At 42.4% G+C, this 26919-nt stretch overlaps 1 long non-coding RNA gene across 1 annotated transcript; it reads right to left on the bottom strand.

The window, feature by feature from the left end:
• Positions 1-10989: 10989 nt before the first annotated feature.
• Positions 10990-25158, bottom strand: LOC141147530 (uncharacterized). Its single transcript, XR_012245059.1, has 2 exons — positions 23242-25158; positions 10990-11232 (listed from the first exon to the last, which is right to left on the bottom strand). It is a non-coding gene; the product is annotated as an uncharacterized lncRNA (long non-coding RNA).
• Positions 25159-26919: the final 1761 nt, after the last annotated feature.

The following is a 26919-nucleotide window of genomic DNA, read 5'->3' as shown; positions in this document are numbered from 1 at the left end:
TAGAGGAAGGCAGTAACATGAGCCCAGAGAGAGGGGGTGCCCAAGAAGGACAGCAATCTGGCAGTCATGTTCCCCCAGCTGCAGCATGCTGCTAGCTTTGCTCCAGTGATGAGGAAGGAGGGGATGATGAGGTCACCGACTCCACATGTGTGCCTGATAGGAGAGAGGAGGAGGAGGAGAAGGAGGAGGAGGCGGCACATCTCCAACGAGGCAGGGTGCTCTCCAGGGGTCAGCTTAAGGGCAGCACACCGACTGCATCACACCGCAGAGCTTTGCATGTGCAGGGCGCTGCTGTCTCCAGCGCTACCTGTCTCCAACATCCAGCGCTACCTCATCTCCAATCCTTATAGGAGTGGGGGTAGCACTGCAACATCTGGAACTGTCCATTCTGGTCTGTCTAATCCACACATCATCACGGCACTCTGCACATGTGATGTGCTGTTTACTAGACCAAAGGGGAAGGATAAATTCCACCTTTTCCTGGCCTGTGCACATGCGCACCACGGTTCTTTGGAACGCAAATGCCTCGGAAGTGTTTTTGAGACGCTGTGTTGCTTTTACCAATGCACTTTTCATTATTTTTTCAGATTCATATATTTAAAACTATTGAATACTGACACCTAATGTGCAATAAGACCAATACATTATTGATTTCACTAGAGACACTTCCGGTGCTTACAATGGGCCCTATAGTGAGGTGTGGAACGCACGCCCAGCGGCCATTTTGCCTGATTACCGGAAGTGACAATAGATACAGGCTGTACATATTGTGGAGTTGATTCTCATTTGTGAGGTCATATTGTCTATATATACCTTGCTGGCTGCAGTGGGGGGACCCCCCAGATGATGTCCAAGGAGACAAAACGCATCGGATAGGACCCCACTGCCGCCATTTTTACTTCTACAGCGCTGATTTTAAAGCTATACATGTGAGTCTATTTCCTAGTTTTTTAATAAATTTGATACATATTTTTATGAATTTACACTATGTGGCCTTCCCTTCTTCCTTTCCACCCATTGTAACTACCTTCTGCTTTTGACATCACCTTGAGGGACACACCAGTCCACGGTTCATCCCAGGATCTCCATCCTTCCAACTCTTCCGGATCTTCCACAGCTGTTCACCACCTAAGCCTGTTTGACCCAACCAAGCATATGTTTCTTTGGGTCCAATTGATCCGGTAAGCCTCCTTATTGTCGGTGGTGGTGTCCTCTTCACAGATGAGACGTACTTATTGATATGTTTCACATATGAAGTCACGCATCTATCTATGGACTATTATTTTTCATATTTTTTAAGAGTTATATGGAGGACTTTTGTCTAATCTATTTTTAGAGGTTTTACCAGTATATGGACTTTATTGTCTCTATGCTAGACATTTTATGGTTTTTCTATATTTAGCGCTACACTTATTTTGTTTTTTTTTTCTTGGATCACCAGCTACCAAGCACCTGATGCTAATGTAACCGATTGATTTTTTTTAAATGTGAGATCCCTTCAAGACTGCCTATGCTGATGCTGAGTGACTATCCTGTTATGCTGAGTCACAATCCTCTTCCTCCTCAATTTTCATGCTGATTGCTTGTAAGAACATTTTTGGTTCTGGGCACCGCCACCAGTGGCCAAGGCCTAATTTTTCTGACCCTATTTAACAGGGGCATATAATTACAATTTTTGATGCAATACTTTGCAGCAAGGCTCATTCCTGCGCTCCAACTATAGCATCTGTGAGGGGTTGCAGTGTTGTAGCAATTTTTCTGCTCCTGTTTAACAGGGGCGTGTAATTACAATTTTTGATGCAATACTTTGCAGCAGGGCTCATTGCTGCGCTCCAACTATAGTATCTGTGAGGGTGTCAGAGAACTCACACAGCAAGCACCCGTCTCCGTGCAGCAGTTGCCAATCCGCATTCCGCTAATGCCAATGTGCATGCACGGAACCATAGCCAGAGACAAATTAGATCCAGGGTGGGCATGCACAATGGTACCTCCATGCGAACGTGCACCCGTGAGTGTCAAAGCGCTAATGTGCTGACTCGCATGCGCCAAGGTGCTAATGTGCTAATGCGCATGCACACACGCACGTACGCTGGCGTGAATCCTGGCACACAGTACCCTATATAAACAGAGAGTCTGCCTAGCATCAGTGCTGGATTGTCTTCAGCTTGTTCCTGTGTTCCTTTTGTTACTCTGCCTGACTGACCTTGTTCCTGAAAACCCGGCTATCTTCTGATCATTCTCTTGGATCTTCCCTGCCTGCTGAACCTGCCTCTACCTGCAATACTCACCTTGGCTTGGACTTATGATTACGGCTCAGCCTTCTGATTCTGTACCCCGCTGCCCATCTATTGCCAACCTCTGCCTGTTTTTGACTACGGTTTTGCCTTCTAATTTGGTACCCCACTGTTAGCCTGTTGCCGACTCCTGCCTGTTCCTGATTCTGCAGTTGATCCTGATCTGGCTCCCGCTAAACAAGTCTGGTGAGCAGTTTCCACATCTTCTCAGCAGAGGTTCCTGTATCTCCAAGTTCCAGCCTCCTGCCTGAAGGCACCAGCACCCTTTCATTGCCCTCGCACTCCCTGTACCCACCACCAGGGGTGCTTGGACCGGAACCGTGCAAGAGGTCACCCTCATCATTTTGGGCTCTGTGTGGGGTACATGACAGAGGGGTTGCAGTGTTGTGGCACCAGCACCAGTGCCCAAGGCCCAAATTTTCAGCCCCTGTTTAACAGGGGCGTATAGTTACAATTTTTGATGCAATGCTTTGCAGCAGGGCTCATTCCTGCACTCCAACTATAACATCTGTGAGGGGTTGCAGTGTTGTAGCACCAGCACCAGTGCCTAAGGCCCAATTTTTCTGCCCCTGTTCAACAGGGTGTAATTACAATTCTTGATCTAATATTTCACAGCAGGGCCTGTTTCTGCACCCACCAAGAGTAACTGTGAGGGCTTACAGTGTTGTGGAAACACCACCACCATCAAAGGCCCAATTTTTCTGCCCCTGTTCAACAAGTGCATGTAATTACAATTCTTGATATAATATTTTACAGCAGAGCCCGTTCCAGCGCCCACCAAGAGTAACTGTGAGGACTTACAGTGTTGTGGCACCAGCACCACCACCACCACCAAAGGCTCAATTTTTCTACCACTGTTCAACAATGGCATGTAATTACAATTCTTGATCTAATATTTCACAGCAGGGCCCATTCCTGCGCCCACCAAAAGTAACTGAGGGCTTACAGTGTTGTGGCAACACCAACACCTAAGGCCCCAATTTCTGCAGAGTATATAGGGCAGGCCCCTACTTTCAAACATCCAACTTACAAGTGACTCCTACTTGCAAATGGAAGGAGACAACAGGAAGTGAGATGAAATCTTCCTCTAGGAAGGGAAATTCTCTCCTGTAAGAGTTAATATGGGAAAAACGTGTCTCCTGTCCACCGATGCTTTATCACCAATCTTTGTTTAACTAAAAACCCCAAATTTTCAAAAAACATTTGTCATTGAGACAGAAAGTGAGGTGAAAACTTCTGAAGAGGTGCACAGACAGCAAAACAAATGTCACAGGGGTGATAACCCTTCCCTATGTTTTCCAAAAAGCTTAAAAATAGATTTTTTGGCTGGAGCTACACTTTAAAAATGTACCAGTTCAAAATTACAAACAGATTCTACTTAACAACAAACCTACAGTCCCCGTCTTGTTTGAACCGCCTGTATACTGCTGTTCAGAGTATATAGGGCCTGGGGGCCCCACACCTTTCCTTTTTTTAATTTGGGTGCGGGGTTCCCCTTAATAACCATACAAGACCCAAAGGGCCTGGTAATGGACTGGGGGTACCCATGCTGTTTGTCTCACTGATTTTCATCCATATTGCCGGGACCCGACATTACATTAAAGCCGCAAGCAGTTTTAAATGACTTTTATTCCTTTACAAATGTCATTTTGTGCAGGGATTGTTCTAAGCACGGGAAACACGCGCCACTTTACAGGCATACTATAGACACCCCCCAGGTACGATATTTAAAGGAATATTTCACTTTTTTTTCACTTTAAGCATCATTAAAACCACTACTCCCGAAAAAACGGCCGTTTTTAAAACTTTTTTTGCATTGACACATGTCCCCCGGGGCAGGACCCAGGTCCCCAAACCCTTTTTAGGACAATACCTTGCATATTAGCCTTTAAAATTAGCACTTTTGATTTTGAACTTTCGAGTCCCATAGACTTTAATGGGGTTCTAAAGTTTGCGCAAACTTTCGGTCCGTTCGCAGGTTCTGGTGCAAACCAAACTGGGGGGTGTTCGGCTCATCCCTAATCACCATGTATAAATACGAAAGGGGGATATAATCTCCATGTATAAATACATAATGGGGAATATGATCACTATGTATAAATACTTAAGGGGGGATATGATCTCCATGTATAAATACATAAAGGAGATATGATCTCCATGTATAAATACATAAACAGGGATATAATCACCATAAATATATAATGTATAAATATATATGGTATATGGGATTGTTTGATTCTTTTTTTTGTAGGTTGAACTAAATGGACTTGTGTCTTTTTTCAACCTAACTATGTAAATAAAAAAATTAAATGAAGGTCGTTTCCATGTCTGGCAATTATTCTCAGGCATCAATAAGATAACAGTGATAATAATAATGCAATTTTTTTACTTTCTTTATGATTGGTCAGATTAAAGAATATCTGTTCTTCATGAAAAAAAATCTCATATAAAATTTTAAGTATTTTTGCATTTTTTTCACACAAGGTCAAATCTGAATTTCTGGCTATAAAACTACTTAAAGCGGAGCTCCACCCAAAAGGGTAAGCTCTGCTTGTCTTCCTCCTCCCCCCTCTCCGTTGCCACATTTGGTGGAGGGGGGAGCCGGTACTTAATTTTGACAGGTACGCACTTCCCAGTTCCGGCTGAGTTTGCCACAGCAAACTCAGCCTGAAGTTCGGCCCCCCTCTACCTTCACCCACAGCCGGCCCATTCACAGGGCACAGCACACTTCGCACATATGCAGTAGGGAACCGGCTGTGAAGCCGTAAGGTCTTAGTGGAGATGGCTGTGGCAGCTCCTGATAACCGATTAAAAAATCATCTCGGGTGCCGACACCACTGGATTTCTGGACAGGTAAGCAGTGATGGCCGCTAATTAGGGGAGCAGGGGTGCCGCCCCCCTAATCCATGGACCCGGCTCCTAATGTGCCGGACACATGGATTCCAATGTTTGTTTTTTTTAAGCACATGATTAGAGCTTCAAAAGAGGGTGGGCTTGGGGCTCAGAGCACTGTGCCCTGAACCCACCCTATTGTGTGACATTAGAAATGTAATATTCTTTAATGTCTTCCTGTTTCTCCTCCTGGCCAATCTGGAAGCGGGTCCTGAGACCCCATTGTCCAGGAGACTGAAGACCCGATTGGCAGGGAGGAGAAGCGCTGGCTGGGACACAGAGGAGACGGAGGGGGGAAGCCATTGCTGCAGCTGTGGCCTGCATGGGGTAAGTGCGGGGCTGATGGGGGGCCTGGTGGGCCAGAGGGTGAGTAAAAAAGACGGCGACTGGGGGGGTGGGGGTGTGGGTATGGTGTACTGTGGTGGGCTCGAGCAACGGGGGTAGGGTTAGTGGGGGGGGGTTGGCGGGCTGGATTGATGGGGGGGTGGTCAGGTCTGTCTGCTGCCCCCTCCGACTGATGGAGCACCAGCTGCCACTGCAGGTAAGTGTTATAACATTAAAAGTCAACGGGTTGTACCAGGGTCATGGCTGCAGCCATGATCCTGATATTATTTTCAGTCAGTGATTCTCTACAAAGTAAAAGTGATCCATACGGCTATACAGCCGCCCAATCACATTCACAGGATGCAGAAGGGGGTCCATCCCGCTGCCTTTCCTGGTCTCTCCCAACCCCCTGGCGAACCCAGGATTGAAGTGACTTGTGGCATCAGATGCACTAGGAAGCGCTTCTGTGTAGTCAGAAACTGGAAGAGACAAGGATTTCATCACTTCTGGTTTCCGTTTGTTTGTTTGTTAGTTTACAAACCATTACCGGCTTGTACAGCAGCGGATCAAACCAATCTTGGTTTTATCAGATGCTTTTGAGGGCAGATGGGAGACCCTGGGTCTAATAGACCTTAGATCTCTCCATAAAGAGGACCTGTTACAGCCAATGTTATCACAAGCAATGATGTTTATCCCTTGTGATAGCAATAAAGTTGACCAAAAAATAAAAAAAAAACAGAAATGATTGATGCAAGAACTGGGGAAATAAAGCAGGAGTTACAGTTGACAATGGGTTAAAAGTCCATTAATAAATTCATCCATTGATAGGATAGTCCATCTCAAAAAGCTCACTATATCGGCAGCTCAGTCCTAGGAGCAAGAAGGGATTTTTTTTTAAGAGACAGTGTAAAATAAAAAAATGTAAATAAAATAAATAATAAAATTATTGCCATTCCCATGGTCATGCGTAAATGTAAACGTGCACTTTGGTTCCGCACACATATGTAAAACTTCAATTGCACCACACATGTGAGATATCACTATAAATGTCAGAGTGAGAGCAATAAATCTAGAAAAAGGCCTCCTGTACAAAACTCTAACTTGGTAACCTGCAAAGGCTTTTAACCACTTGCAGACCAGTCGCCGCCGATATACAGTGGCAGGTCAGCTCTCTTGCATGAATTGCCGTACTGGTACGGAGGTTCGTTTAAGAGATAGCCGGAGCCGATGCGCTTATCGCTCCTCACAGAGACATAACAGGGATCTGTCAATGTAAACAGACAGATCCCCATTCTGTCAGGGAAGTAGAGAGAGATCTGCTGTTCCTAGTGATCAGGAACAACGGCCTCTCTCTACTTCCTGTCAGTCCCCCCCCCCACAGTTAGAAACACCTCCCTAGGACACATTTAACCCCTTGATTGCCCCCTAGTGTTAACCCCTTCTCTGCCCGTGTCATTTATACGGTAATCAGTGCATTTTTATAGCACCGATCGCTGTACAATTGTCAGTGGTCCCAAAAAATGTCAAAGTGTCTCATCTTTCTGCCGCAATGTCGTAGCTCTGCTAAAAATCACAGATCACCGCCATTACTAGTAAAAAAAAAAAATTATAATAAAAATGCCGTAAATCTATCCCCTATTTTGTAGACGTGGTAACTTTTGCGCAAACCAATCAATATACACTTATTGTGATTTTTTTACCAAATATATGTAGTAGAATACATTTTGGCCTAAACTGATGAAGAAATTCATTTTTTTACATTTTTCTATGGATATTCATTATAGCAAAAACTAAAAAATATAGTTTTTTTCAAAATTGTCTGTATTTTTTTGTTTTTAGAGCAAAAAATAAAAACCACCAAAAGAAAGCTCTATTTGTGGGGAAAAAAGGACGTCAGCTTTGTTTGGGTACAATGTCGCACGACCGCGCAATTGTCAGTTAAAGTGATGCAGTGCCGTAGCACAAAAAATGGCCTGGTCATTAAAGTGGATGTAAACCCAATGTCATCCTTTCTAAACTACTGCCATAGGGGTTATCTATAAGGATATACACGCCTCCTGCATGTATCTTTACCTGTCATATGTCTCCCCTCTGTCTGTTATGAGACCCGAAAAACTGCATATTCTGTGGGCGGGTCTGTTGTCTGGAGCTCGGTGGGTGGAGTCGTGATGTCAGTAGACTCCCCGCCCACCTCTACACTCCCCTTGTCAATATGCAATTTCTCCTGTGTATTTCTAACACTGAACTTCTGCTATGATCTCTAACATCCAGTGAAAAGACAGGAAAGTAACCACATGACTTCAGCATGCCAAATCATGCTGAGGTGTGGAACAGCCAATCCTTGCAGATCTGCTGAAGAGGGCAGCACAGTGGTGTAGTGGTTAGCACATTCACCTAGCAGCAATAGGATCACTGGTTCAAATCCCAATCACGACACCATCTGCCTGGAGTTTGCATGTTCTCCCTGTGCCTGCGTGGGTTTCCTCCGGGTACTCCGGTTTACTCCCACACTCCAAAGACTCGCTGGTAGGTTAATTAGATCCTGTCGAAAAATTGGCCAAATATGTGTATGTTGTATATGTATGTGTTTGTAAGCGTGTCAGGGCCCCCATGGGGCAAAGGACCGTGCTATACTGCAGATGGACACCGGCAGCAAAAAAGCACCCTGAGGCGATTCAGTTCGCATAGGTAGCGCTATACAAGTCACTCATTCATTCAAGAAAGGAGTGGGAGGGAATTAAAAAATAATACATGTCTTAGGCTAGTGCATGAGATATAAATCACCTGTCACTCACAGCAAGGGGGAGGATTTGACAAAGTTTTTCTCAGTTTGTCAAGATTTTCTCACTGAATAATAAAAGAGGATTGCTCAGAGATGGATTAACTCTGTGTGGCAAGACTGGGCTCAAGTGATAGGAAATCTTATACTCTACAGTATGATATAAAAAAAAATTCGGGTTTACATCCACTTTAAGGGGGTAAATACTTCCGGGGCTGAAGTGGTTAAAGCATCACCTATGGATGATTTAATGTACCATAGATTGTCGCCATTCCACGGGTGTATGCAATTTTAACATTTTACATGTTAGCAATGGCGGCTGGTGCTCAATTTTGTTTTTGGGTGGGGGAGCGGCAAACAAACCTGGCCCCCTCACACTCCCCCCTCCCCCCTTTGCTTGATCGTTCACCCGCTCGATCCCCCTTCACCCGCCAGCCCTGCACTTACCCCATCCAGGTTGCGGCTTCAGTGGCTTTCCCCCTGCATCTCCTCCTGAGTCCTGGCGGTTGCTTGTTGATTGGCCAGGAGGAGAAGCAGGAAGACATTAGCATATATTCATTTGCTAATGTCACACAAGTGGGTGGACAGGTGGGTGAGTACTGTGCATTGAAATTCATGCGTCCGGCACCCTGAATGGAGATTAGGGGTCGGCGCATTGGATTAGGGGGGCGGTGCCCCTTTGCCCCTTATGAGCGGCCGCCTCTGCATGTTAGGTATCTATTTACTCAGCATAACGTCATCTTTTATATGTTACTAAACAATAGGGTATTATATTGTGTTTGTGTGCACTAACATTTATTAAAGCATATTTTTTCCCAAAAAATTGTATTTGAAAAACCGCTGTGCTAATATCATGTTACATAAAAAATTGCAACAATCAACATTTTTTTCTCTAGGGTCTTAGCTTTCACAAAATATATCAAGTTTGGGGATTTATAGTAAAGTTTGTATTTATCTAGTAAATAAAATTTAAAAAAGCATATTTTCTTTTGGTGGTATTTGATCACCTCTGCAATTTTTATTTTTTGCTCTATAAACAAAAAAGACAGACAATTTTGACAAAAAAACAATATTTTTTTACTTGCTATAAAACAAATCCAATAAAAAAGTAAAAAAACAAATTTCTTCATCAGTTTAGGGCAATATGTATTCTGCTACATATTTTTGGTAAAAAAAATCCCAATAAGCGTATATTGATTGGTTTACGTAAAAGTTATCGCATCTACACACTATGAGAGAGATATATTGAATTTTATTTTTTACATTTTCTTTACTAGTAATGGCGGCGATCAGAAATTTTTAGTGGGACTGTGACATTGTGGCAGGCAAATCTGACACTAAGTAATACTTTTTGGGGACCAGTGACACCAATACAGTGATCAGTGCTAAAAAAATGCACTGATTAATGTATAAATGACACTGGCAGGGAAGGGGTTAACATCAGTGGCAATCAAAGAGTTAAATGTGTTCCCTGGGAGAGCTTTCTAACTGTGGGGGAGGTGCTTTGGCTGGGAGAAGACAGAGATCCGTGTTTCTGCTTAGCAGAAACACAAGATCTCCATCTTCCCCTCTGACAGAATGGCGATCTGCCTTGTTTACAAAAGCAGACCGCCGTCCTGCCTCTCTCGGAAACATTGGGTCCACCGAAGCCGCTGATTGGTTCCCGCTGTGTCCAATCACAGCAGGAGCGGGTCGCCAGTGGCGTGCATGTGCGTCCCAGACCTGGAACTAGAAATCACATACAGATACATGATTTCGCCCAGGAGGGCCACCCTGCCGCAGTATATATGCGTGGGGCGGTCCGGAAGGGGATAATGCACCTTTCTATTGATTCACTAAGGCAAGCAGCATAAGGGTTACAAAAACTTGTTGCTGATTGAAAAAGTTATATGGAAATAGATGTAGTTGGAAACTGCATCAATGCCCATTCCCCAAAAAAGTGATCAATACATCCAATGGCATGTACGATGGTGGGGACTTTAATGGACACAAAACCAGACACGCACACAAAAATAATACAAAACTTACAAAACTTTATTAAAGTGATAAATCAAATATTACATCCAGGCCATAATTTTAAAATGTAATCAACATTCAGTCAGGGCTAGTTCAGAAAGATTTTTTTTTTCTCATAAGCTATACCGAGTAAAGACAGTGTGGCAATCCTCCCCTTGGGGGGAGGGGGCGCATATAATATGTTTGTAACAGAAAAATGACTGCCCAAAGACGCATTTCAAAACTTGCTCTTCCTCAGGGGAAACCTAATGGACCTTTACTGTGTTATAGTTAGCAATAATATAGTGAGCACAGGATGGCCTGAGATCAGAAAGTTAAAACCATGGTAACTCATGTGTAGAGAACCAGCCCATCACATGGAGGATGGGGGAACCTAACCAGACTAACACAGAGATCACATTAGGGGTGCTTTAACATGATTCCACTTAAGCCCAACCAGTGGCATGGCCACCCACCATCATGCAAAGGGAATGCAGCAGTTAACATGGTGGCAGTAGGCTAAGCCTTGGGAAAGGCCTAAGTGGAATCATGTTAATGTACCCCTAATAGGATCTCTGTGTTAGTCTGGCTAAGTTCCCTATCCTCCGTGTGACGAGGGCATGTTCTGAGAAATGCCATGGAGCCATCCCTGGAGTAGTCAGGAACCTGATCAGTAGTACTGAGATGGAACAATGGAGAAAGAAATGGTAAAAAGAGGATTTTATTTATAAAAAAAAAATAATTATTTATGATACAAAGTGCACAGAGCAAACCAATGTCACCAGTTACAGTAGGGTTTATATCTACTTTAAAGAAAATTCAACAATCAAGCTTCCTCCTCATGTGCATAGACCAATGGTGATCCATTCTACTATAAAGTAACAAACAGGATAATAATCAGAGTAATCAATAAAAAGCCAATAAGTCCACCGATTAGGAAAACACCATCTGTAAAGGAAACAAAAAATACTTATTTTAGTTAAAAAACAAAAACAAAATTAAAACAAAACATCATATACTGTATATACTCGAGTATAGGCCGACCCCCAATATAAGCTGAGGCACCTAATTTTACCAAAAAAAACTGGGAAAACATTTTGACTTGAGTATAAGCCTAGGGTGGGAAAATACAGCAGCTACTGGGTAAACAATGCCCATCTGCAGCCTCACTGTGCCCATTTGCAGTCTAATTGTGCCCATCTGTAGTCTCACTGTGCTCATCTGCAGCCGTACCTTTGATTACTAAAACAGCGGGTGTGTCCCACTATGTTATGCAGTCTGTTTGGCCGTCCATTGAAACAAAGCCCCGCCTCCTCCTCATCTGTGATAGATGGAACGCTGATACAGTTTCCCAGCATTGTATCAGTGTTCCTCTATCATGGACGAGGGGGACACGGGGCTTTGTTTCAATGGAAGGCCGAACAAACTGCATAACACAGTGGGAGACACCCGCTGTTTTAGTAATGAAAGGTACGGCTGCTGTACGGCTCACTCGAGTATAAGCCGAGGGGGGGTTTTCAGCCTAAAAAATGGGCTGAAAGACTCGGCTTATACCTGAGTATATAGGGTATCTCATATTGTAAGCTTTTCCTTTATTATAATTCTGCCTGAGCCTCGGAGACATTGACCTCCTATTAGAGCTGTCCATGATTGTATTTATTTAAGAAGATGTATCAAGATGATGTGACAACTAGGGTTGCACCGATACCGGAAAATTTTGTAAATAAGTACTTGTTCACCTTCACTGATGTGCGCTAATGAGGCTGACTGATGGGGCACTGAAATGCAGCAGTCATTGGCAATTGTTGGCCTGGCATAATAAATTAAATGAATGATGAGAGGAAAGGAAGGATTTTGCAATGCTATATGCTGCGGCGCCCATCTTGGTACACCTTGCACTCGGCCACAGTAAGCAGCAGCGGACATCTTGTTACACCCAGACCGAACTATATGGACTGAGTGTAACAAGATGTCCACTGCTGGGTTACTGCGGCCGAGTGCAAGGTGTACCAAGATGGGTGTTGGGATGTTCAACCTCTGATGGAAACACAGTCACTTCCGTTATGGAATGTGATGGCCCCGGTCACTGATTCTGACGGAACAAATGCGGCTGCACCCTTAACCCCTGCCCCGGCCAGCTTACTTTACACGGCTGCCAGCCTGTTGAGGAATCACTCTCCGCTCCGCACTCTCCACCCACTGACTTATGGTTGCGAACAATGTCGCCTCTTCATTCCCAGGTATCGGATTGGGCATCGGGAGAATTTGTGCAAGTACAAGTACTCACGCAAATGCTCGGTATCAGCACCAATATCGATACTAGTATTGGTGCAACCCTACTGACAACCATTCAGAAAAAAAATATTAATTAAAAAAATGGTGTGTTGGGCAGGAATAGGCAGCACAAGTGGTTAGCACTTCCACCTTGCAGCACTAAAATTATCGGTTTCAATTTCAACTATGGCACAACCTGCTTGGAATTTGCATGTTCTCCCTGCGCCTGCGTGGGTTTTCTTTAGGTACTCCGGTTTCCTCCCACACTTCAAAGACATGCTGGCAGGGTAATTGGCTTCTGTCTAAATTGTCTATGTTATGTGTATGTATGAGTGTGAGTTAGGGACCTTATATTGTAAGCTCTTTGAGGGCAGGGACTGATATGAATATATACTATATGAGGTGTGACAATCTAATTTCCAGAATGCATTTAGCGTAGCACTATCGTGGTGAGTCACACAGACATTTGCGCATGAGCATGTTCTGATATGTTCAAACTTGCACTCACCTGGGTTGCAGACCAGTTGACTCAGTTGACTTGTGAAAATTTGCACAAGTGCAAGTGAAACTTTAGCTCTGTTACAACAGGCTTATGGTGAACATTCCATAAAGAAAGCAAGTGCTTTTTTAATGGAATAGGCAGTTTAAGAAGGGATGGGAAGATGTCCACAATGGCTCAAAAATTGGGCAACCAAAAACATAAAGGACAGATGCAAATGTGGACAGAGTGCGAACCCTCATACATTCATACTGGTGTGTTTTTTTTATCTCAAGGGAATAGTTCACTATGAGTGCATAGAACATGGTACAATGGTCAACCAACATTGTTACCTGGAAATTCTCAAAAGGTTACGGGAATCTTTTCAGAGGAAAAGAACGGAACTCTGGCCTAACAAATGGCTTCTCCATGACTATGCTCCTACGCAAAAATTTGTTTTACAGTCCACTCAGGGAATTACATTTTCACACCTCGTATATGTAAAGCACTGCATAAATTGTTGGTGCTCTATAATTACCTGTAATAAATAATGTGATTGACTGAGACTAGATCGCTAACATGGAATGAAGGAAAAATTCTACAGCTCTTCAATAATATCTAACAGTAAACACAATGGATGCAAATGGGTCTGTGCTGCAGGCTACAACTGTCTGTCTTCTTGTTGATTAGAGAGAATTTATTGGAGCCCATTTACACTGGTGGTAGCCCTTGCTGCCCCTGTGGAAGATGATCCACAGAGGACGGATGGTAGGTGATATGTCTCCTCGCCACCTGCTTTAACCCTGAAAAGCCTGCACCACCCCTCAGCAAACTTGTGCATTGCATACTGTTGCATTATAACCCTATTTGTTTGAATGGGTTGCACTCAGTGGTGGTACTGCCCTCCAAGTGTGACAGGGAGTATAATGTTTGCCACAGCTATTATGCAGTGTGGAGGTGACATTTTGCCTCTCAGCATCCTGTCAACTACTCTCTTAAAAGCGGTCCACAGTAGAACACTTTTCAGAGGGGCAACAAGGACTGCCACCAGTGTTAATGTACACACCCTCCTCCGGGCCACTGTGTTGGGTTAAGGGGGCTATCGAGAGGCTGTAAAAACACAGCTCAACCACTATTATCACCTCTTTCCAGACTGCATGTGTGAATAAGCTCTTACTGCCAGTAGTAGTTCACTGATGGACTTATATTGAATGAGAGAAACTGTAAGGCTTCATGCCCACTGGACATTTTTGGACATTTTTACAGTTGCTGTTTTGGCTTTGTTTTTTTTTTTCTACAGTCAATAAACTTTCCAGCATGTTATCCTATGTGTCCATGCACACATAGGCTGTTATCAGCTGTTTTTGGCAGTGCCACTTTTTGGCTGTAAAAAAAAAACAAAAAACTAGTGGGTTCTGAGAGGAGTTTTTCAGCTGTAAAGACACTAAAATGTCAAAAAAAGCCTACAATTTTGAAACATGCAGATAAACGCTCAAAAACGTGGCTCACCAGCTTTTTTTAATGTTTTTGATCCCATTAAAAAAAAAACGCTAAAAACACTGAAAATAGCTGAAAAAGGCTAAGGCTTAATGTACATGGGGCGTTTTATAACCTCTCCTGAATGATTTGACTTGACAGATAGTAACCGATGTTTAAAAACATCCATATTGCCGCGTTTATATGCCGCTTTTAGCCACGTTTGCGTTTAGAAGCTTTTTTGTTTTTCAAATAGTCAACAATTTAAAATGTCTGTAAACGAAACACGTCTAAACACGAGTTACTGCGCGTTTACAGGCTGTTACAGGCCTTTGGCGATTCAGATGCCTCTGAACATCCGCCCCGAACGCATTTTTTTGCTTTCTAAAAAATGCTTCTAAACTCAACTGCCTAGAAACAACTATAACCAACCCTGTGTACATGTACTGGTAAGATAACATAGAGGAGAGTTCAGGGGCAGCTGAAAAAAAAAACCCAGCCCAACTGCTCCTAAATGTCCGTTTACCAGCAGCAGTGTACATGAAGCCTTAAAAATGCTATTGCACGGCTTGGGAGCAAGCTTACTTGAGTGCCCCCATAGCAAGAAGTTTGCTTTTGGGGGCACTCGGCAGGTAGGAGGAGCCATACCCACTGGCGTTGGACACAAAAAGAAGATCGGGGCTGCTCTGTGCAAAACTATTATACAGAGCGGGCAAGAATAGCATGTTTGTTATTTAAAATAAAAATCCTTTAGATTAATTTTAAGCTTCTGGTTACCAACATAGATTTTGTGTAGAAACACACTGGTAGGACTTTCAAACTAACTGTATGGGGATGTGTGTGACTGTGGGGGAACATTTGAGTGTAAATTTTTGTTTATTAAAAATCTTACAAACATAATAAAAACATATTTACATATATACAAAATAAATAAAAATATATGAACAAAAATAGCTTACATCAGCATAGCAAAAACATAAAGAAAACCAAATATACCAACCTAAACAAAGCCATAACCTCCACCTAAACACCCACTCAGGCTAAGAAACCATTAAACATGTATCCCATGTAGGGATGAGCTGAACACCCTCGGTTCGGTTCGCACCAGAACCTGCGAACGGACCGAAAGTTTGCGCAAATTTTAGAACCCCACTAAAGTCTATGGGACTCGAACGTTTCGAAATCAATAGTGCTAATTTTAAAGGCTAATATGCAAGTTTGGGGACCCGGGTCCTGCCCCAGGGGACATGTATGAATGCAATAAAAGTTTTAAAAACGGACGTTTTTTCAGGAGCAGTGATTTTAATGATGCTTAAAGTGAAAAAAAGTGAAATATTTCTTTAAATATCGTACCTGGGGGGTGTCTATAGTATGCCTGTAAAGTGGCGCGTGTTTCCCGTGCTTAGAACAGTCCCTGCACAAAATAACATTTTTAAAGGAATAAAAGTCTAAAAGTTTAAAACTGCTTGCGGCTTTAATGTAATGTCGGGTCCCGGCAATATGGATGAAAATCAGTGAGACAAACGGCATGGGTACTCCTCCGCCCCCCAGTCCATTACCAGGCCCTTTGGGTCTTGTATGGATATTAAGGGGAACCCCGCTCCCAAATTAAAAAAGGAAAGGCGTGGGGCCCCCAGGCACTATATACTCTGAACAGCAGTATACAGGCGGTGCAAACAAGACAGGGACTGTAGGTTTGTTGTTAAGTAGAATCTGTTTGTAATTTTGAACTGGTACATTTTTAAAGTGTAGCATCAACCAAAAAATCTAATTTTAAGCTTTTTGGAAAACATAGGGAAGGGTTATCACCCCTGTGACATTTGTTTTCCTGTCTGTGCTCCTCTTCAGAAGATTTCACCTCACTTTCTGTCCCAATGACAAATATTTTTTTGAAAATTTGGGGTATTTCGTGAAACAAGGATTGGTGATAAAGCATCAGTGGACAGGAGACACGTTTTTTCCCATATTAACTCACTTACAGGTGGACAGGCGCACCATGTGATCGGTTACAAAGCCTCCAGCAGCACTGAATGTGCGTTCCGAAAGAACGCTGGATGCAGGACAGGCCAGTAGCTCAATTGCATACTGTGCAAGCTCTGGCCAGTGATCCATCCTCAAGACCCAGTAACCCAGAGGATTTTCGGTGGGAAAGGTGTCCAAGTCTGATCTTGCCCCTAGGTAATCCTGCACCATGTGAATCAGACGCTGGCGATGGTTGCTGGAACTGATTAGAACTTGGGGCTGCGGACTAAAAAATTGTCTAAACGCAACGGTCAGACGGCAACCTTCTCCACCGCTCCTTCTGTGACTGACCGAAGCCTCAGCAACACGTTGTCCAGGAGGACCAGGAAATTGTAACCTCCCAGGCTCTGGAAACACGTTGCACAAACCTTTCTGCAAGGCCTCCCGAAGATGTTTCATCCTCTGCTCCCTCTGCAACGGCAAGATAGGGCCCGCAACCTTACCCTTATAATGTGGATCAAGGAGGGTTGCCAGTCAGTAATCATCCCTCCCCTTGATACCACGAATACGAGGACCCTTCCACAGGCTTTGCAGCATCAGGGAGGCCATGCAGCATAGGTTTGCTGAGGCATTCGGTCCAGAGTCCTCTTGGTCACTAAGGACAACATGATCCACAGCCACCTCCTCCCAGCCACATACAGGTCCATGGGTTTCTTCGGACTGTAAATGATCTCTTGAAGTCTGCTGCTAATGGTGAGTGCCAGGCTCCACCTCCATGCTGACACAATCCTCCTCCTCCTCCTCCTCCTCCTCCTCCCCTCCTGTGTGATCGGCGGGCATGCAGGAACACTGTCTGGATAAAGGAAGCCTTGAGAGGTAAGGAAGTCCTCCTTTACTTCCCTCTGTTCTGCCTCAAGTGCCCTGTCCATTATTCAATGCAGCGTGTGCTCCAGCAGGTGGACAAGAGGGACAGTGTCACTGATGCATGCACTGTCACTGCTCACCATCCTCGTGGCCTCCTGAATTGGTGACAGGACAGTGCATGCATCCCTGACCATAGCCCACTGGCATGGGGAAAAAAACAAGGTACCCTGACCCTGTCCTGGTGCCATAGTCGCATAGGTACTCATTGATGGCCCTCTGCTGCATGTGCAGCCACTACAGTAAGGCCAACGTTGAGTTCCACCTGGTGGGCATGTCACAGATTAGGCGGTTCTTGGGTAGGTTAAATTCCTTTTGGAGGTCAGAAAGCCGAGCACTAGCATTATATGACCTGCTGAAATGCACACAGACTTTCCTGGCCTGCCTCAGGACACCATCCTCCCTTTGGCTCTCCAACAGCTGAACTGTTGCATCCACCATGTATAGAGAACCCTAGGTGCCAGGAGCTGGAGGAGGTGGCGGTATCCTGTGAAGAAGAAAATATTTACAAAAATGTGAGGGGTGTACTCACTTTTGTGAGATACTATATATAAAATATATAACTATTATAGTAGATAATATAAAATAATATATAATTATATTATACATATAATTATATAAAATAATGTATTTTTATACCTATACAAAAATGTTTTGCCTTTAATTTCTATTTTAAACTGAATGGGTTGTTTTACAGGGTGATCGTTTACAATCACTTTAAGAAACACTTATAGGTCTTAGCAAAAATTGAAGACTCATGTAGCTTTGTGTGTAATTGCCATCATCCCTTAATTTATTTGAAAAATTATTAACCTCTAAATTGGGATTTTTAAGGCAATTTCAAAAGAGAAAATAGAATTTAAATATCTAAAATAGTTTATTACCATATAACATGATTAAGATAAAAGTAGTCAACATATGAACATAATACTACAAAGTAGTGTGAATCACATTGCATGATACAAAGGGTGGTAGGAGGTCAGATACCAATGAGGAGTTTTCTTGTGGTTTGGAAGCACGAAACTGGGAGACATATACCGTAGGTGTTTTTGCTAATGAGTAATTCTCCTTCTATATGTTAACCCCAATGGGGCTATTGATTAGATATACAGCGGCAGGTCAGCTCCCCTGCACGAACTGCCCTAGCTGTAAGTCAGTCCGTGCATGGAGGATAGCAGGCGATGTCCGCCAGCAACCTGCAGTCGCGGTGAGGAGAGGCAGAACGTTGATCTGCCTATGTAAACAAGGCGATTCCCCGTTCTGCCAGATTACATGTTAGAGATCTTCTGTTCCCTAGTGATCGGGAACAGTGACCTCTGTCATGTCCCTGGTAGCCCAACCCCTCTACAGTTAGAACACACACGAGGGAACACAGTTAACCTCTTGATTGCCCCCTAGTGTAAACCCCTTCCCTGCCAGTGTAATTTATACATTGATCAGTGCATTTTTATAGCTCTGATCAATGTAATAATGTCACTGGTGCCCAAAAAGTGTCATTTGGGGTCAGATTTGTCCGCCGCAATGTCGCAGTCCCACTAAAAATTGCAGATCATCGCCATTACCAGTAAAAATGATAAAAATAAATAAAAGCGGGTAAATCTATCCCAAATTTTGTAGACGTGAAAACTTTTGCGCAAACCAATCCATATACGCCTATTGCGATTTTTTTTACTAAAAATATGTAGAAGAATATACAGTCAGGTCCATAAATATTAGGACATCGACACAATTCTAATCTTTTTGGCTCTATACACCACCACAATGGATTTGAAATGAAACGAATAAGATGTGCTTTAAGTGCAGACTTTCAGCTTTAATTTGAGGGTATTTACATCCAAATCAGGTGAACGGTGTAGGAATTATAACAGTTTGTATATATGCCTCCCACTTTTTAAGGGACCAAAAGTAATGGGACAGATTAACAATCACTTGGTTGCAAATCCTTTGCAGTCAATTACAGCCTGAAGTCTGGAACGCATAGACATCACCAGACGCTGGGTTTAATCCCTGGTGATGCTCTGCCAGGCCTCTACTACAACTATCTTCAGTTCCTGCTTGTTCTTGGGGCATTTTCCCTTCAGTTTTGTCTTCAGCAAGTGAAATGCATGCTCAATTGGATTCAGGTCAAGTGATTGACTTGGCCATTGCATAACATTCCACTTCTCTCCCTTAAACAACTCTTTGGTTGCTTTCGCAGTATGCTTCGGGTCATTGTCCATCTGCACTGTGAAGCGCCGTCCAATGAGTTCTGAAGCATTTTGCTGAATATGAGCAGATAATATTGCCCGAAACACTTCAGAATTCATCCTACTGCTTTTGTCAGCAGTCACATCATCAATAAATATAAGAGAACCAGTTCCATTGGCAGCCATACATGCCCACGCCATGACACTACCACCACCATGCTTCACTGATGAGGTGGTATGCTTTGGATCATGAGCAGTTCCTTTCCTTCTCCATACTCTTCTCTTCCCATCACTCTGGTACAAGTTGATCTTGGTCTCATCTGTCCATAGGATGTTGTTCCAGAACTGTGAAGGCTTTTTTAGATGTTGTTTGGCAAACTCTAATCTGGCCTTCCTGTTTTTGAGGCTCACCAATGGTTTACATCTTGTTGTGAACCCTCTGTATTCACTCTGGTGAAGTCTTCTCTTGATTGTTGACTTTGACACACATACACCTACCTCCTGGAGAGTGTTCTTTATCTGGCCAACTGTTGTGAAGGGTGTTTTCTTCACCAGGGAAAGAATTCTTCGGTCATCCATGACAGTTGTTTTCCTTGGTCTTCCGGGTCTTTTGGTGTTGCTGAGCTCACCGATGCGTTCTTTCTTTTTAAGGATGTTCCAAACAGTTGATTTGGCCACACCTAATGTTTTTGCTATCTCTCTGATGGGTTTGTTTTGTTTTTTCAGCCTAATGATGGCTTGCTTCACTGATAGTGACAGCTCTTTGGATCTCATATTGAGAGTTGACAGCAACAGATTCCAAATGCAAATAGCACACTTGAAATGAACTCTGGACCTTTTATCTGCTCCTTGTAAATGGGATAATGAGGGAATAGCAATTGTCCCATTACTTTTGGACCCTTAAAAAGTGGGAGACACATATACAAACTGTTGTAATTCCTACACCATTCACCTGATTTGGATGTAAATACCCTCAAATTAAAGATGAAAGTCTGCAGTTAAAGCACATCTTGTTCGTTTCATTTCAAATCCATTGTGGTGGTGTATAGAGCCAAAAAAATTAGAATTGTGTTGATGTCCCAATATTTATGGACCTGACTGTATTTCGGCCTAAACTGATAAATACATATTTTTTATATTTTTTTTTTTTGGATATTTATTAAAGCATAAAGTAAAACTGTTTTTTTTTTTTCTCAAAATTGTCAGTCTTTTTTTGTTTATAGCGCAGAAAAAAAAAAATGCAGAGGTGATCAAATACCACCAAAAGAAAGCTCTATTTGTGGGTAAAAAAAGACATTAATTTTGTTTGGGTACAACATCGCACGACCGCGCCAGTTAAATCGACGCAGTGATGAATCGCAAAAAATGGCCTGGTCATTAAGGGGGTAAATCCTTCCGGTCCTTAAGTGGTTAAAATGTAATTATTCTATATTTCAGAAGTGGTATAAATCACTTAAAAAGATTTTGATTATGCTTATATATTTTGAAACGCATTGGATGTCCCTTTTACTCATTCCTATCCATATTTTACATTGATGGTGGAACAGCAAGTAGTTGGGGAATTCCACTTCAGGATCATTCAAATTTTGTACAATATTATGCAATGTGATTCACGCTACTTTGTAGTATTATGTTTATATTTTGACTAATTTTAACTTAATAATTTTATATGGTAATTAACTATTTCAACCCCTTGCCAACCAGCGCACGGCGATGTACGTTGGCACAATGGCATGACTGGGCAAATGGGCGTACAGGTACTTCCCCTTTAAATCATGGCATTGTGGGCGCGCGCGTGTCCGCCACATACTCTGTGAGCGTGCCCGCGGCTCCCACGGACTCGATGTCTGCCAGGGGCCTGCGATCGTGTCACAGAGCAGCAGAACAGGGAGATGCCTGTAAACAAGACACTTCCCTGTTCTGCCTAGCAAAAATTCACTGAGTACTGTGTAAATGACACTGGCAGGGAAGGGGTTAACCACTAGGGGGCGATCAAGGGGTTAAGTGTATCCTAGGGAGTGATTCTAACTGTAGGGGGGATTTTCTCACTAGAACATGACAGAGATCACTGCTCCCGATGACAGGGAGCAGTAGATTTCTGTCATGTTCTAGTGAGAAAATCCCCCCTACAGTTAGAATCACTCCCTAGGACAAACTTAACCCCTTGATCGCCCCCTAGTGGTTAACCCCTTCCCTGCCAGTGTCATTTACACAGTAATCAGTGAATTTTTATAGCACTGATCGCTGTATAAATGCCAATGGTCCCAAAATAGTGTCAAAAGTGTCCGATGTGTCCGCCATAATGTCACAGTCCCGATAAAAATTGCAGATTGCCACTAGGGATGAGCTTCGAGTTCGAGTCGAACTCATGTTCGACTCGAACATTGGCTGTTCGCAAGTTCGCCGAACAGCGAACAATTTGGGGTGTTCGCGGCAAATTCGAATGCCGCAGAACACCCTTTAAAAGTCTATGGGAGAAATCAAAAGTGCTAATTTTAAAGGCTAATATGCAAGTTATTGTCATAAAAAGTGTTTGGGGACCCGGGTCCTGCCCCAGGGGACATGGATCAATGCAAAAAAAAGTTTTAAAAACGGCCGTTTTTTCATTATTATTTTAATAATGCTTAAAGTCAAACAATAAAAGTGTAATATCCCTTTAAAATTCGTACCTGGGGGGTGTCTATAGTATACCTGTAAAGGGGCGCATGTTTCCAGTGTTTAGAACAGTCTGACAGCAAAATGACATTTCAAAGGAAAAATTCCATTTAAAACTACTCGCGGCTATTGCATTGCCGACAATACACATAACAAATAACAATAACAATAACAAAAAAAACATTAATAATAAAAATGGCATAAATCTATCCCCTATTTTGTAGATGCTATAACTTTTGCGCAAACCAATCAAAAGATGCTTATTGCATTTCTTTATTCCAAAAATATTCGGCCTAAACTGATAAAGAAATTTGTTTTTTTATATATTTTTTGGGGATATTTATTATAGCAAAAAGTAAAAAAAGATATATTTTTTTCAAAATTGTTGCTCTTTTTTTGTTTATAGCGCAAAAAATAAAAACCGCAGAGGTGATCAAATACCACCAAAAGAAAGCTCTATTTGTGGGAAAAAAAGGACGTCAATTTTGTTTGGGTGCAACGTCGCACGACCGCACAATTTTCAGTTAAATTGACGCAGTGCCGTATCGCAAAAAGTGCTCTGAAGTGGTTAAATACTTATATTCTATTTTCTCTTTTGAAATTGCCTTAAAAATCCCAATTTAGAGGTTAAATATTTTTCACACTTATAGGTCCTATCCAACCAACAGCCTTTGACTGGACAAACTCATCTCTTTGTCAATCTTCTCCCTTCTCCTATTGGCATGTCTCATATTAGTAGCAGCACAACTGCTTGGCTCCTCGTTTCTCTTTTGCCAGTCTGAGCTGTGCTGTACATGGATTACAAGAAGCTGGAAACAGTTCAAAAATACGGTATTCAATCTGTGTGTATTACAAAAAATACATTAAAAAAAGCATTCTAAAATATTCAACTTGAAAACAAAATTTAGTTAAATTTGATTACAAACCACAATAAATATACCTAAATAGATACACTATGATATGTACAATGCAATGAAAAACATTAAGATTTTATTGTTTTATTACTTTGATCAGCTTTCTTGGTTTCAAGTCTGGCTCTTTTCTCCTCTCCTTTTTCAATTTGCTCATTTTCGGTTGATGAGGTTGTCCCATACAACAGCAGTTATAAGAGTCATCAGGGACCATGGTGTGCTCCACAGTGATAGATTGTGTCATCATCACATAAATTTAAAGGAAGGAAAAAAATATATAGTTTGTAATTAAAACTACACGGTAGATGTACTATGTACAGTATGTGCTGTTCTAAGGGTTGGGGGTATTTATGTTATGTTACACAGTTTGGAGGCCCTGGGTGTAATGTAATTACTTAACCACTTCCAGCCCAGGCCAATTCTGGCATATCTATCCTACATGTAAAAAAAAAATCATTTCATAATTTTTTGACTTAAAAATGACTCAGAACCCCCATACATTATATATGTTTTTAGCTGAGGCCCTAGAGAATACAATGGTGGTCGTTGCAATGTGCTCAGCAATTTTTTAAAACTAATTTTTTTGGGGGAAGAAATACACTTTGAAGAATTTTAATGCAAAAAAACCCTCACAATATATATCCCAATTTTTGGTAAAATTTTAAATTGCGCACACTCGTGAAATGGCGCCAAACTTTGCTGCTCAAAAATCTCCATAGGCTACGCTTTAAAAATGTTTACAGAATACCAGTTTAGAGTTACAGTGGAGGTCTAGTGCTAGAATTATTGCTCTTGCTCTAACGTTCGCAGTGATACCTCACATTAGTGGTGCAAACACTGTTTTACACATGCAAGCGCAACCTACGTATGTGTTTGCTTCTGCTTGCGGACACGAGGGGATGGTGGCACATTTTTTTTTAATCCCATTTTCATTTTTTTTTCACTGTCCCTATATTTTTTTTGATCACTTTTATTCTTATTACAAGAAATGTAAACATCCCTTGAAATGGGAATAAGGCATGACAGGTCCTCTTTGAGGACACATAGATATCTCCTCTACCCTGGAAAGCATGAGCTCAAAAAAACAAACAAAACATTGATCTCTGCTTTCCAGGGAAAAAAAACAGGCAGTGTTTACATCTGGCAGAGTCGGTAGTGAAGTCATGACGTCCCTTCCGGCCTCCCAGGGCCTCCCATCCGGTCCATGGCTAGCTCTATGGTAATCCGCTGCCAAAACAATACTCCAGCTTCTCAATTTCCCAATTGCATCCCTTGCTGATTTATTTTACTTAAAGCTCTTTTATATAATAGCAAACTAGGAGATTGTTTTAAAATATAGACCTGTTCAAGCAACTAATTCATTTAAAATTGAAGTTGATTTTTTTTTCCAATTTTTTTTTTCCAAAATCATACTTATATAGGTATCCGTATCAGTCCAATCAGCCTATTATTATTATTATAATTATATTATTAATAATAATAATATTAATAATATTTATAATTATTATTAGTATTATTAGTATCAGCCTAGTATCAGTCCAATGCTGCGTCTGTCCCCCGCCGGCTCTAAGACTGAGAACCGAGTGATCAAAGACCGACGATCGCTATATTCTCAGAGCTCCGTGAGCAGAGAGCTGGTGACTGTCAGTTACCAGCTCTCTGCTTCCCCCCATGCTCACTGGAGCGCTGAGCTATGAAGGAGGCAAAAGCGTCTGGCTCAGGCTTTCAGGCGAGCCACTGAAAGCCTGAGCCAGGTGCCAGTCTAGGGTTTTTGGGTGGATCCCGACATTATTGTTGTAATCTTTCCCCAAACCTGAACCTGGACCTGTGATGTCAGCCGACAGAGGGCTTTTTGTAACCCTTTTACAAAACTCATAAACACGACTGAAAATGGCATTTTTGGTCTAGTGTCCAACCTCATATTACAACCATCATCAGAACTGAATAACTACAGTTAAGATAATGGGACAGCTTGTTTAAAAAAAAAAAAATTGAATATAATTAGCAGAACTCTTACCTGGTTGAGCACCAGGCTTAAATATGAACAACCCAAGGGATCCGTGACTGGGGTAACGTTCCTCAGGAAGCCATTATACATCTTTAAAATACTAAGCCTAAAATAATAAGTAATTGTTTAACTGAAAGCAGAGGTCATGCAACATGTTTATACGTAAAATATAATTGTTTCAAATCATCAGTCATCATTTCTTCAAGTTAATACTGCAAAATGTACAATTTGATTAACATCTAAAGATTTACAGTAGTACCTTGGATTACGAGCATAATTCGTTCCAGAAGCATGCTTTGAATCCAAAGCACTCGTATATCAATGCGAGTTTTCCCATAGGAATTATTGGAAACTTAGATAATTTGTTCCAGTGTCCCTGCTAGTGTGTGCAGTACCGCATGTGGCCAGAGGTGGGGGGGGCGCCAGGGAACCAGGATGTCCTTCCTCCTGCTGGTGATCCCTCTAGTGATATAAAGATCTATACAGCGGAATCAGGACCTCCTTCCTCCTGCTGGTGATCCACATAGTGATATAAATATCTATACAGCGGAATCAGGACCTCCTTCCTCCTGCTGGTGATCCCTCTAGTGATGTAAAGATCTATATAGAGGAATCAGGACCTCCTTCCTCCTGCTGGTGATCCCTCTAGTGATGTAAAGATCTATATAGAGGAATCAGGACCTCCTTCCTCCTGCTGGTGATCCCTCTAGTGATATAAAAATCTATATAGAGGAATCAGGACTTCCTTCCTCCTGCTGGTGATCCCTCTAGTGATGTAAAGATCTATATAGAGGAATCAGGACCTCCTTCCTCCTGCTGGTGATCCCTCTAGTGATATAAAAATCTATATAGAGGAATCAGGACCTCCTTCCTCCTGCTGGTGACCCCTCTAGTGATGTAAAGATCTATATAGAGGAATCAGGACCTCCTTCCTCCTGCTGGTGATCCCTCTAGTGATATAAAAATCTATATAGAGGAATCAGGACCTCCTTCCTCCTGCTGGTGACCCCTCTAGTGATGTAAAGATCTATATAGAGGAATCAGAACCTCCGTCCTCCTGCTGGTGATCCTTCTAGTGATATAAAGATCTATATAGAGAAATCAGGACCTCCTTCCTCCTGCTGGTGATCCTTCTAGTGATATAAAGATCTATATAGAGAAATCAGGACCTCCTTCCTCCTGCTGGTGATTCACATAGTGATATAAATATCTATATAGAGAAATCAGGACCTCCTTCCTCCTGCTGGTGATCCCTCTAGTGATATAAAAATCTATATAGAGGAATCAGGACTTCCTTCCTCCTGCTGGTGATCCCTCTAGTGATGTAAAGATCTATATAGAGGAATCAGAACCTCCGTCCTCCTGCTGGTGATCCTTCTAGTGATATAAAGATCTATATAGAGAAATCAGAACCTCCTTCTTCCTGCTGGTGGTCCCTCTAGTGACATAAAGATCTATATAGAGCAGTCAGGACCTCCTTCCTCCTGCTGGTGATTCACATAGTGATATAAATATCTATATAGAGAAATCAGGACCTCCTTCCTCCTACTGGTGATCCATCTAGTGACATAAATATCTATATAGAGAAATCAGGACCTCCTTCCTCCTACTGGTGACCCCTCTAGTAATATAAAGATCTATATAGAGGAATCTGGACCCCCTTCCTCCTGCTGGTGATTCACATGACCATGACAACCGGGTCTTCCCCAGCCCCTCCCAGTAATCTGTCCACCAGATCTGCGATGTGCCGAACCCGAGCGCCCG

The sequence above is a fragment of the Aquarana catesbeiana genome, linkage group LG06, assembly GCF_042186555.1.
Source record: "Aquarana catesbeiana isolate 2022-GZ linkage group LG06, ASM4218655v1, whole genome shotgun sequence".
NCBI lineage: Eukaryota > Metazoa > Chordata > Amphibia > Anura > Ranidae > Aquarana > Aquarana catesbeiana.
Note: the sequence above shows the minus strand (reverse complement) of the source record. Positions and strands in the feature narration are given on the sequence as shown.